The 13,012-nt window shown below is 34.6% G+C and overlaps 1 protein-coding gene across 2 annotated transcripts in view; it reads right to left on the bottom strand.

The window, feature by feature from the left end:
* The window catches only part of LOC146997543 (uncharacterized), a 72,992-nt gene that overhangs the window by 46,795 nt on the left and 13,185 nt on the right, over window positions 1–13,012 (bottom strand). The window lies entirely within an intron of this gene.

Genomic DNA, 13,012 nt, shown 5'->3' with positions numbered 1-13,012 from the left:
ATAAGAGGTATTTGTGGTTTTGCAAGAACCACTGCAAACAAAACAGAAAATATACTACAATGGCAGCAGGAAAGTTTAAAATTATCAATTTTAAAAATACCATGAGCTAATTGTTCAGTCAGGTCTTTAAGCAGGTAATAGAAGACATATATGATTCTATAAGCTTCAAAGCAATGTAAATATAGAGGAGTTAATTCAGTAGGCATAAAACAGAATGTACTCATTTTGTAACAAACTATATTCAATTTTACTAAATTGTTATTTAGATTATGCCAACAACAGCATAAAAGAACAGTCAAAATACAATTTAAAATTAGGCAAGAAACATTCTCAGTTCAGCATTTTTTTTTTTTTTTTTCTCCCCTTCTTGAAGAGAAACCTGTGTCTGATTGCTCTTTAAATCAACAGAATTTTATCAAGACCTACATCAAACTAAGGTTACGTTCCTTGACTAGGTTAAGTTCCATATTAAGCCTATTTCTTTTTAAATTCAATGCTGCATTTTAGTACCACTGCTGCACCTCTAGCAATGATTTGAATTTTGGGTTCCGTGAAACTAATAAGTAAGGGTAGAACAAATATCCATTTTTCAACAAAACTCTGAAAAGAAGAAAATCAAAACATGAAATACCTTTCCTTTCATTACCGCATGTATATCAAAACATGACAACATGAGTAATGACTCATGTAGTGATACCCAAACAATTTTTTTATGTTAGTATTTGAATAATAAAGGAATGTGCTAACCTTTTATGTTGACATTACGCTTGGCGATGATTACAGATTTCAGTTGCGCTAAAAAATGTTGTCGAGGAAAAATTTACCAAAAATTTCTTTCTATATGCTAAAAACAGATTTTATTGATGATACTCATAGACTCAAAGATTACATTTAGATCATAAATACTTCATTTTTTCATAAATCGCGATTTCATATTTTTAATTTTATAATTTCTACATGCCATCTTACTAGATTTAAACTGATGATCTATTATCCAGAAAAATCCCAAATCCGGAATAGCCGGAGTCCTGACGAGTCCGGATTTCGGACTTTGTACTGAATATAGTATTAATAGACACATGAGCTAAATATGGCTGTCAAAACAGTAACACATTGGAACACTACCTGCAAAAAGTTTCTAAACAGAGCTTCCAGTAAAACTGGTGGGTCTAACAAAACAGCAGAAATTGAAGAAAGCCTTTTTACGTCAGGATTTTTTATGTCAGGATTAGGGATTTTTTCGGATTATAGATCATCAATTTTAATCTGGTAAGATGGCATGCAGAAATTATACAATTGAAATAAAGAGCAATTATGATCTAAAGCAGTGGTGCACAAACTTTTTTCGACTGTGACCCCTTTTGTAGAGAGAAAATTTTTGGCTACCCCTAGAGATAAATGTTCACAAATACGATGTATATTTCGTGCATTTCTTTCGTTTCATTGAATAAAAACATCATCATATCTGACTCATATTAATTTTATTTATAATTTTAAGAAAATACTTTTTCTATAACACAAAAATCAGTAAATTGCCCTTTAATGAGATGTATGGGGCTGCAAGTTTCTAATTATCTCATCGATGTTTGGATGTATGTTGCTAATTGCAATTCGCATATCATCTTCAGGGTTTAAACGTGAGCGGTATTTAGTTTTTATTGAAACTAGTTTGCTAAATCCTGTTTCACATAAATACGTTGAAGCAAATTGTACTAACACTCTGATGGCATTCTTGCATAAAACGGGATATTGTTTTTCCACAGATAACCAAAATTTTTGGCAAGGCTGAGTCTTAAATTGATTTCGAAGAGTATAATCACTAATTAGATCTATCAATTGCTCTTTCTCACTAATTTGAAGAGTTGAACTGCATATGTCAAAGGAAAATGGATCACGAATCCAACCAAGATCGTTTTCAGGAAAATCCTCGAATCTTCTCGAAAAATTTTCCTTTAACTTTTCAATGTGATTGGAAATGATGTTTTTAAATGTAAATATATCTATATTATTTTCCTTGATAAAATTGTTAAAGCAAGGGAACATGTCGGTGTTGTTTTTATTCAGTTCAGTTTGCCAGAGACTAAGCTTATTCTTAAAAGCTTGAATTTTACTGGCTGAAGTTGATAGCTGAATTCACACCCTGAAAGCTCAAATTTAAGTCGTTAAGTTTTTTCGAAAATATCAACTAAATAGCTCAGCTTCCTGAGCCAAACTTCATTGATATAATAACTTGCCAATCTATGTTTCTTTTCGATTAAAAACACGTACACTTCATTTCTCAAATCAAATATCCGTCGTAGTATTTTCCCACGTGAAAGCCATCTGACTTCGGTGTGTAACAGTAATCTCTCATACGTTGAGCCCATCTCATTGCAAAGTATTGAAAAGAGACGGCTGTTGTGGCTGTTGCATTTAATGTAGTTAATTGAACTAACAGTGTCTTGTAATATGTTGTGCAACTCTTCATCCATATCTTTTGCAACAAGAGCTTGCTGATGAATCATACAGTGATTAAATACCATATGAGGCGGCACCTTCTGAATTAAGACGCTGAGCCCTTTATTCGAACCTGTTAATGCTGCAGCACCATCAGTACAAACCGCAACACAGTTTGCCCAGGTAAGGGACTTTGTTTCAAAATATTCATTTATTACTTCGAATATTTTTTCTCCAGTTGTTTTTCCTTCCAAATTTTTGCAACATAAAAATGTTTCTGTTATATCTTCATTTAAAATAAACCTAATATAAATAATTAGTTGTGACATTTTAGTAATATTGGTGGTCTCGTCCAGTTATAAAGCAAATACAGTTGAATTTTGTATGCGTTTTATGACTTCTGACTCAATATTTCGTGACATTTCGGAAATCCGCCGAGATACAGTATCTCTTGATAATGGTATTGTTTTTAGTTCATTTCCATATTTATCGCCATGCATAATTGATGCCATCTTAGTTGCTGCAGGAAGGATAAGAGATTCTCCAATTGTATGGGGTTTCATTGTTTTTCCCATTAGATAAGAAACTACTAAGAAGCTCATAATGCTTTCTGAGGTATTGTTGTAAATTTCTTTAAATGTGAACTTTGAATTTTCAGATTTTCAGCTCATCTTTGAAAAAAATCAGCATGTTTATTTTGAAGTTCTTTATGTTTAGTTTCCAGGTGCCTTTTTAATTTAACTAATTTCATGCTCTCATTTGCTAATTTTTCGTAGCAAATGACACATATTGGTCGTTCTTTATCATCAACAAAACAAAATGTAAAACTATACTTAATAAATTCCTCATTGTATTTTCTTATTTTTTTAGGTCGGGCATTTAATTCACTATTTTGCGACTCCTCATCAGTATTTGTTCGTTTTTTAGCTGAAGATGTACATGGTGTATGTATTACCCATTTATCCATTATGAAGATAGGGGTTAAATTATTTAAACTAAAACAAATAATATATAAAATTTTATCATTTTTTTTCGAGAAATTTAATAAAATTCACAGAGATCTTTCTCTAATGATAGTACATACCTGATAACAAAGAGTAGCAAAGCCCGATAAAAATATAAAAAATCATAATTACACAACGTCACATGATAAAACTCGAGGATAAACTAAAACAATTGCAGGCCAACTGCTACATGCTACAATTTCATGCGAAAACTTCACGTCTTCACTCTGACTATCAGATACACCGCGTACCTCGCCATCTGATTGGCTGATCACGTAAGCGAATTTTTCCCCCTTTCCCTGCGGTTAGTCAAATAGGTGCTTTTCAGTAAAACTGGCGAATTACCGTGAAGAGGGCGCTATCTACCAGAGTGAAAAACTTGCGTCATCACACTTTACATACATTACGCATTACGGTCAAAGAAAGAGCAGACAGCATGAAATTGCAATTAAACAGTGAGTGATGGCGCTTCACTCTTTATATGTACACTATATGGTATGCAGCATGCAGGCATAATGCATTTCATAAAAATTTGGCGACCGCCAAAAAACTTCTGGTGACCCCTAGTTTGCTCACCACTGATCTAAAGGGTATCAAAATTTACAAAAAAAAAAAAAAAAAAAAGCTTAATATTCATTTGTTTACTTTATTAAGTGGGGTGTCAGAATCTACAAAAAAATTCAAAAAAGTTGCTTTTTCATTTTGCTTATGTCATATATAGTTGACTTTCCAATGTCATACTCCTCGCATAATTTTGAGACGGATATGCCTTTATCCATATTTTTGAAGCAATTCCACTTTTTGTTTGATGGACATCGAAACATGCTTTCGCTTTGCAGATACTTTGGCAACTCCAGAATTGGAAACTCTTTTTGATATAATCGAAAGTTCAAGCTTAATTTTTATAAAATTGCTTTAACAGTCTGCAAAAAAAATAGTAAGCCAGATCCAATTAGAAGATTAAGAAACAGTGCAATCTGCAACATTAACTGAAATACCTTAGAATCAGTAAAGATAATTTTAGCCTAGCATATACTGTCCATTATACATTAAACGCATATGCGTAAAGCATACCCCAAAAAAAAAAGTTTGTGGCTTTGAGGTTCGGATTATAGATCATTCCGGATAATGGACTTTGTACTGTAGAAACATGCAGAAACAAATTTCTCTACATATTTTTTTATCTTTCATATGATTCATACACATTTCTGCACATGGAAATTAAATACTTTTAAGAACCATTACTGAAAAAAATTAATACCTTAGACCTATCAGTAAATGAGAGCTGAATAAATTCAATTAAAGATATTATCTATACCTAAACTTCACTTTTGAAATACCATTCTACGAATAAATTAGATCTGTAAGTATGATGTATTATTATTAAACATAATTATAAAACAAATATGATAATAAAATCAACTTTATAAAATTTATCAAGTAGCATTAAATATTTCCCACTTGTAACACTTGGACATATTTGAAAGAAGATTAGTGGCATTTTATTTACATTTTGCTAATAGCTTTATGCTGATTTTTTCTTTTATGTTTCATTTTATCACGTACCTGCTCAGTCTAGATGTAAAAGATAAGACTTTAGTAAAGAGGTTTAGCATGTAGACTTTAAGTCAAACGGCATAGGTTAAAATGACAAGCAAAATCATAATCAGCAAGATTCGTAACAGAAGACTGGTTGTTGCCTGCACTACTGCTTGCCTAGGGAGAGACCTCCTAATCAGAATAAACCTGAAAGCCTGCTGTACACATGGTTAGTAAGTTTTGAAAGTTAGATGTGTGCTGTTTGTCTGACACAGTTAATTTCATAGCTTTATGTAGAGTTTCTGGGGTTGTAACCCAGTTAATATACTTTCAGCTTCCAATACGCCACTAATGCAGTAGATGTGACAATTTGTTTTGTATTATTTTAAGTCTCACTAGATACAAAACATAAGTTTTATATTAATTTTTACACTTTTATGCTGTATCTTATGACCATGGTAAGGATTAATAAAACGCTATAATAAGCAGAGCTAACTTTTAAGGGTGAGCAGTTAGTTACAAATAATTAAATAAGATAGTTAGATACCCTTAGTCATTAAAGAATTACATCACCATTATTAAATTTTATTTATTTATTTTTTAAATATTTGATAAAAACACACTATTAAAATTCCAATCTAATAACATTTCACAGTTTAAAATACATGTAATTTATGACATTGATTCTTAAACAAATTAAGATAATTACACATTAAAAATTAAAAAAACATACACTACATAATATTGTTACGAAATGTATAGGTGCGGTGAGATGGCTTCTCTGCAAAGCAGTTTTAGGGTTGCCATAAAATAGCAAGGAAGGCACAGTTGCCACATTTGATGAGAAATCGCCCATTTGGACACAAAATTGACGATATACCATGGACGGTTGGAGGACCATCTGGAACAAATTCTAACCGGTTTACCCCAGAATGTTCCGGAACACAAGCCGAAAGCTATAAAAACCCTGCTGGTCCGCAGTCAGTAGTAGTGTCTCTCTCATCGAGAGTGAGTGTGTCTCGTCTAGCGAGTCAATCCCTGCGGAGTCAATCGAGTTGACAGCCGGGCAGCGAGTGCCGAGTGGGTCATCGAGTCCACCGAAGGAGTCTGTTAGTGCATCGTCGAGAGAGCGTGTTGATCTCCGGGAAAGACTGAACCGAAGAGTCAAGAGCTGTGCTCGTGTGTCGTCGAGTGCATTGCGAGTTGTAGCGTGGAGAGTCTCGAGAGTACATAGAGTTCCAAGAATGACCAAGCAGAGTCGGCTGCTTTGCAGGAAGCTGTTTCTACCGTGATAGCCTGATAACCTGAAGGCTGTGTCACTGATCATGTCAGCATGTTAATAGTAGATCTTCGACGACTATAAAACGTGTTTTGGAGCTGTCCTGACAATACTGGCTAATAAAGCGTGTTTCGATACTTCATCAAGTAGTGTCGTCATTATTCACTCCAAATCCATACGAACCCTGTACGAACGTGAAGGAAGAAAATAACGCAACAACTGGTATCAGAAGTATGAAAGAATGCAACAATATTTATGCATCTTTTTAATTTGAAGCTTTCCCTGACATTTTGGCTAATTTATATCAATTTCCTTCTCCTTCAGAATCTTTACTAATAATTAGAAATGGAACAACAAACAATACAAGAAACTTTAGATGAATTATGGATAACTACAAATAAAAAGTTACAGAAACTTTCCAGTGATTCTATTATCGAAACAAGTAGTGCAGCAAAAGTAAATTCATTCGACGTTCGATTACCAAAATTAGAACTTTCTTCCTTTACAAGGGAAAAGATAGAGTGGATTAGTTTCTATGATTTTTTTAAGGCAAGTGTAGATAACAATCCGAATATTTCCAAATGTCAGAAGTTTCAATACTTCTTGCTTCTGCAAGATTTCTTGCAAAAAAAAAAAAAGGCTGTCTATTATTGGATTTTATTCCTATTGTTACGAAATGTACAGGCGCAGTAGGATGGCTTCTCTGCAAAGCAGTTTTAGGGTTGCCATAAAATGGCAAGGGAAGGCAGGGTTGCCACATCTGGAGAGGAATCGCCCATTTGGCAACAAAAATTGGTGGTATACTAGGACGGATGGAGAATCTTCTGGAATGAATTCTTACCAGTTTAGCCCAGAATGTTCTTGAACACAAGCCGAAAGCTATATAAACCCTGCTGGTCTGCAGTCAGTTAGTGGGAGTGTGCCTTGCATAGAGTCCGAGATAGTTAGTCAGCCAGTGCAGAGTTGGTAGAGTTGACAGTCGGGCAGGTGGGTCGTCAAGTGTATCGAAAGAGTCTCTTAACGTATCGTGGTTAGTGCATTATCGAGAGAGTGTGTTGAGCTCCGGGAACAACTTAACCGAAGAGTTTGGAGCTGTGCTCTGTGTATCGTCGAGTGCATCGCATGCTGTAGCGTGGAGAGTCTCGAGAACACGTGGAGTTCCGAGAATGACCAAGTAAAGTCAGGAGCTGTAGTCTGGTGCTTTGCAAGATTTCTTGCAAAAAAAAAAGGCTCTGTCTATTATAGGATTTTATTCCTATTGTTACGAAATATACAGGCACAGTAAGCTGTCTCCACCATTATTGCCTAACAGCATGAAAGCTGTGTCGCTAATTGTTCCAGCGTGTTTATAATAGATCTTGGATGACTGTAAAAGTGTTTGGGAGCTGTCCTGATAACACTGGCCAATAAAGTGTGTTTCGATACTTCATCAAGTGTCATCGTTATTCACTCCAAATCTACGACCCGTATGAACGTGAAGGAAGAAAACAACGTAACACTATTTCTGATGCTTATTATGATATAGCATTGCAACTTTTACAGAAATGCTATTATAATAAAAGAGAATTAGCTAATGCATTAATCCATAAAATGTTTAATTTGCCAAATGTTTCTGATTCAGCTCAAGCTATTTTACATTGTGTTGATGTAGTGAATGAATGTGTAGATTCCTTGAGAACTCTTAAGCTAGAAGTTTCTGATGTTCTTTTTGTTTATCTGATAACTGAGAAATTAGATAAAAACATAAAATTTTGGTGGGAAAAAACTTTAAAAAAAGATGAATTAGATACTTTACTCGAGTTTTTAAAAGACCACGCTAGAACCCCTCAGAACAGTAGAAACTAATCTAAAGATCTTATGAAATTTTCTAATTCCAAAGTATCTTTTCGAGTGTAGAGTAGAAACAGTTGCATAATGTGCAAGGAAGATTATTCTCTCAACAAATGTGGTAGGTTTTTAAACTTAAGTGTCCAAAAAAGAATTGAATTTTTTAAAAAACACAAACTTTGTTTTGTTTATCTCCTCAGCCTCATTTAGTGAAAAATTGTTACAGTTTACACAAATGTATGACGTGTAAGTTGCCTCATCATACTGTTCTTCATTTTGACCAAAATCCCAAAACTAGTGAAAATGAGAAACCAAAACAAATGCCCTCACTCTTCCCTCTAGCTGAAGTGTTCTTACCACAGAATGAAGTCGTTAAAAATGTGACAACATGTACAGGACAATTTAATTATTCTAAAGGTGAAGCAAAACGTGTTTTACTGTGTACTGCTGTCATTAAAGTTAGTGATTCCAATGGTAAAGCCATCCCTTGCAGAGCTTTACTAGACTACGGCAGTAGAGCCAGCTTGATAAGTAAAGAGTGTGTCAAAAAACTTAAGTGAGTAGACTTAACAAAAAAATCGAAGTCGTGCATTAGTTCACTCAACACTGTAACAAGTGGAGAAGTGGAATTCATCTTTATCCTGCACTTTGAGTCAAACTCCAAAATTTCGAAAATACACATTCGTGATTCCAAAGATAACGTCAGATGTGCCTAACATGTTGCTTCTTTCTCAAATTGCAAATCATTTTGATGATCTAGTCTTAGCTGATCCTATGTTCTATGAAAGAAAACCTATTGATATTTTGTTTTGTGTAATTGTATTTTTTACCGTGCTTAAGGGAGACATCATAAAGAGAGGACAATCATTGCAATTTGTTCTCAGTTGGGTTGGATCATATCCGGGAACACTATTACTAATGATTCAAATCACTGTATATTAGTTGAAAGATTTTGGTCTTTAGACTCCATTCCTGAAGCATCTCTAGTGAAGATCAAAAATGTGAAGAATTCTTTTAAAACAATACACTTCCATGATCAAAATGGTTGTTATGTAGTGAAACTTCCATTTAAAGATAACCCTTCAAGGTTGGGTAATTCTACAAATCTTACTATATAAAGATTTAAATATTTAGAGAGTGCTTTGTTAAATCTACTCTTAAGATCCCCTTATACATATGAGATGTATAAACAATTCATGAAGGAATACTTAAATCTTGGGCACATGGAACCAGTTCAAAGTTCAGACTCGCCAAGTCAGGCATACTACATGCCACATCATGCAGTAATTAAGGAATCGTGCTCTAGGAGCAAAATACAAGTGGTTTTTAATGCTACTAGTAAGTCTTCATCAGGACTATCTCTTAATGACATATTGATCATAGGTCCTAGAATACAACAAGAGCTGTTTCCAGTTTTGATCAAATTCAGATGTTACCCAATAGTTGTCACAGCTGATATTATGAAAATGTTTAGATAAATTCTAGTTAATGAAGAAGCTATAGACTTTCAAAGAATATTTTGGCGGGACAATCCAAGTGTCAAGAATTTTGACTTAATACTGTCACATAAGGCACTGCCTCCGCCCCATATTTGGCTACTCGTGCATTAAACCAACTTACCTATGATGAGCAGAATAACTAGCCTTTAACTTCCAAGGCTGTACTTCAAAATGTTTTGTAAATGATTGTTTGGTAGGTGCTCAAAACACTGAAGAGTGCAAAAGTCTAGTAAATCAACTCTAGCAAGTGTTAGAACATGTTTTGGCATGGATAGATTCAACTGTTGTACTGTCCTAAATTTCTGCAGAACCATACCTTTGGGTTCCCTTTGTTGAAAACCGCGTTGCCAAAATACAAAACACAATTCCTCATGTAAGGTGGAACCATATCAATGAAAAGCTGAACCCAGCTGATTCAGGTACAAGAGGAATGTTTCCAGCCGAATTTCTGAATTGTAACCGATGGTTCATGGGACCTGCTCGGTTATATTCACAAGATTTCGAAACATGTCCTGACAGCGAACATCTTCGTGCTGATGTAGATTGCGAAGGAGTTTGTACAGAGGAGAGAAAAGTGCGCATTTCAGCATCTTGTATAGTAAAGGAAAATTTTTAAACAGTAATCATCTTGGACAAAATTAGGTCGTATAGTTGCTTTATGCCCAAGATTCATTTACAACTGTTGAAACTCATCCAAAAATCGTTTGAGAGGTTTTTTGACAACCAATAAGCTTAGATTAGCTACAAAAAGAGTGCTAAAAATTGTCCAAGAATCTTATTTCGAAGGCAGTTTTGGATTCTTTCGGTGAGAAGTGTAGTGAGAAAGATAATTCACAGATGTATTCCTTGTATTAGAAATCGAGGCAAGACTGTGACCCTGATAATAGATGATTTACTCTCGCCCAGAGTTTAACCAACAAGACCTTTTGCAGCCACCGGTGTTGATTATGCTGGTCATTATTCAATTAAGTTCCAAGTTGGAAGAACAGCTAAAACATTCAAGTGTTATGTATCCATTTTTGTGTGTTTCTTAACAAAAGCTGTACACCTGGAGTTAGTCAATGATATGTCAACTTCAACGTTTTTAGCAGCTCTAAAAAGATTTATCGCCCGACGAGGGAAACCATCTGAAATTTCGAGTGACTGTGCAACTAACTTCAAAGGTCCTAGTAAGGAACTGAAGGATATTTATAAAAATGCAGCTCGCATTGAGAAAAGCAGTGAAGTATGTAACTACATTACCTCAGAAGGTATAACTTGGTTATTTAATCCTCCAACATCTCCTCACTTCAGTGGCTTGCGGGAATCTAATGTGAAGTCCATGAAATTTCATCTTAAACAAGTATTAGGCTGAGTTCAGACGGCGGCGTAAAGGGCATAGAGGCGTAGTCATAAGGGCATAAAATACAGGAATTCCGTTCACACTTGCGAGAACATGGTGTAAGCCGTGGCCAACGAGACATGATAAATTTGTGCATGTGTCTACAACTTTCCCGCGCTGTTCTCCTGCTCGATTGATTTCTCGCATTCCCTCTGCTTGTTTTGTAACAGCGAAATCTTCTGTAGAACGCCGCTTCGTTTTAGCTTCGCTCTGATTAGTCGACGCTTATCCCAAACTCGGCATAAAGTTGAAAACTTTGAACCCTATGCCCTAAACCAGATTTTGTGACGTAGCACAGACTGGTTGCCTTGGCAACGGAGCTCGGCTTTAACCACTTATGCCCTTTACGCCCCCGTCTGAACGAAACTTTAGGATCCACACTTCTAACTTATGAGGAATTTTTAACAGTGCTTACACAAGTGGAAGCATGTAAGAATTCCTGTTCTCTATGTGCGATGTCTAGTGATCCAAACAACTTTAGTGCATTGACTCCAGGTCATTTTCTGATTGGAGCCCCTTTACTTGCCAATCTGACTTGAGTAATGTGAAATCTTCAAGACGCTGGTCTTTAGTTCAACAGACTGTGCAACATTTTTGGAAATGATGGTGTCCAGAGTATTTAACAACAACAATGTGTTAAGTGGTTTCGTGCGTCTCCAAATCTAAAATGTGGTGCCTTAGTTCTGATCAAAAATGAACAACTGCATTGAACTTTAATTTTAGTTATATTTTCAATTAATTTTTTGTTAATGTTATTATGTGTGCTTTAACTATTTTTTTTTTTTTTTTTTTACCCTTAGAAGGCTTCCTGGCCGGGGGCTATGTTTAGTACTTTTTGTTACCAAACAAATTTCTAATGTGTCTTTGCAACAATAGATGGCACTACTGCCTCATGGTTCAATTATGATTGCTATGGTAACGAATACTTTCAAATATGCGAGTTATGTTCTTTTTTGGGTACTATTCGGTTTTGAGGGCCGTAAAAAATCACCAAACTATTGTTGATGACAATACTGCCAAAAATAATTGCAGCAAGATAGGAAGTATAATAATAAATAACTATTTAAGATTTATGTTTTAATTTAGATGAAAGGTTAATTTCATATAATACTTTTTTATTATTATAATTTATATGAAAAAGGTTAAACATGACTGAATGGAAGCATAAGAGTAAATAACTATTTCAGATTATTATTATAATTTATATAAAAATTGCTAAACATAACCGAATGGATGCCTGCATCGCTATTTCGCTACCGACTTATCGCTAAAGCATAATTTCATCTCGTTTGTTCAAATGTAATTTTCTATAATGAATGATGCCTTTTCTTTGAAAATATTCTCGGTTAAGTGCAGAATCGCTCACTTATTTGCTTGCTGCTTTTTACAAGGGTAAAAACAATTGGATTTTTGTCAATTTTCTTTTACTTTTTAAGTGAAAATAGGTCGATGTGTACTAGATAAAGTCAAGGGTGTGCACAGTGCCATTTTTGTGCAATTCTAGGATTTTTTTTAAGTGAAAATAGGTCGATGTGCACATGGATACCGAGTATGTGCAATTCTTAAAAACGCGTCAAGCAGTGGGTGATTCTGCACTTTACCCAAAATTCTATTGCCGACTTTTCGTCATGGGCAATTCCCAAATTGTTAAATCCATAGGATATAAAAAAAAAAGGATTTAAAATCAAAAAATGATTTAAAAATTAAACTAGTATGTCAATGGTGTCTTAAGAAATATAGAACTATATAAACTTACGCAATCTGAAATCAGCGCGTACGCTAGATTTGGCGCTTTTTTCTAGTTCCTTTTTTTGTTGTTTTTTATTACTACAGTGCTTCGAGTGATGCCTGCATCAGATGCCGTTGTCACGTGGACGAAATTTCTTCTATTTCAAAGTGTTATGTAAAATAAATAAGTGATATACAGAACATGCTTTGTTTTAGTGAACTTTTTCTTAATCAATGTTTATTTAAATAAATCGAATTAAAGCGTAGGGAAAAAAAAATATTCTCAAGAACTGCAATTATTGGTTTTAAATCACTTAGC

This window comes from Stegodyphus dumicola, chromosome 4, assembly GCF_044657685.1.
Source record: "Stegodyphus dumicola isolate Sdum_Otavi_A_Nest chromosome 4, ASM4465768v1".
Lineage (NCBI taxonomy): Eukaryota > Metazoa > Arthropoda > Arachnida > Araneae > Eresidae > Stegodyphus > Stegodyphus dumicola.
Note: the sequence above shows the minus strand (reverse complement) of the source record. Positions and strands in the feature narration are given on the sequence as shown.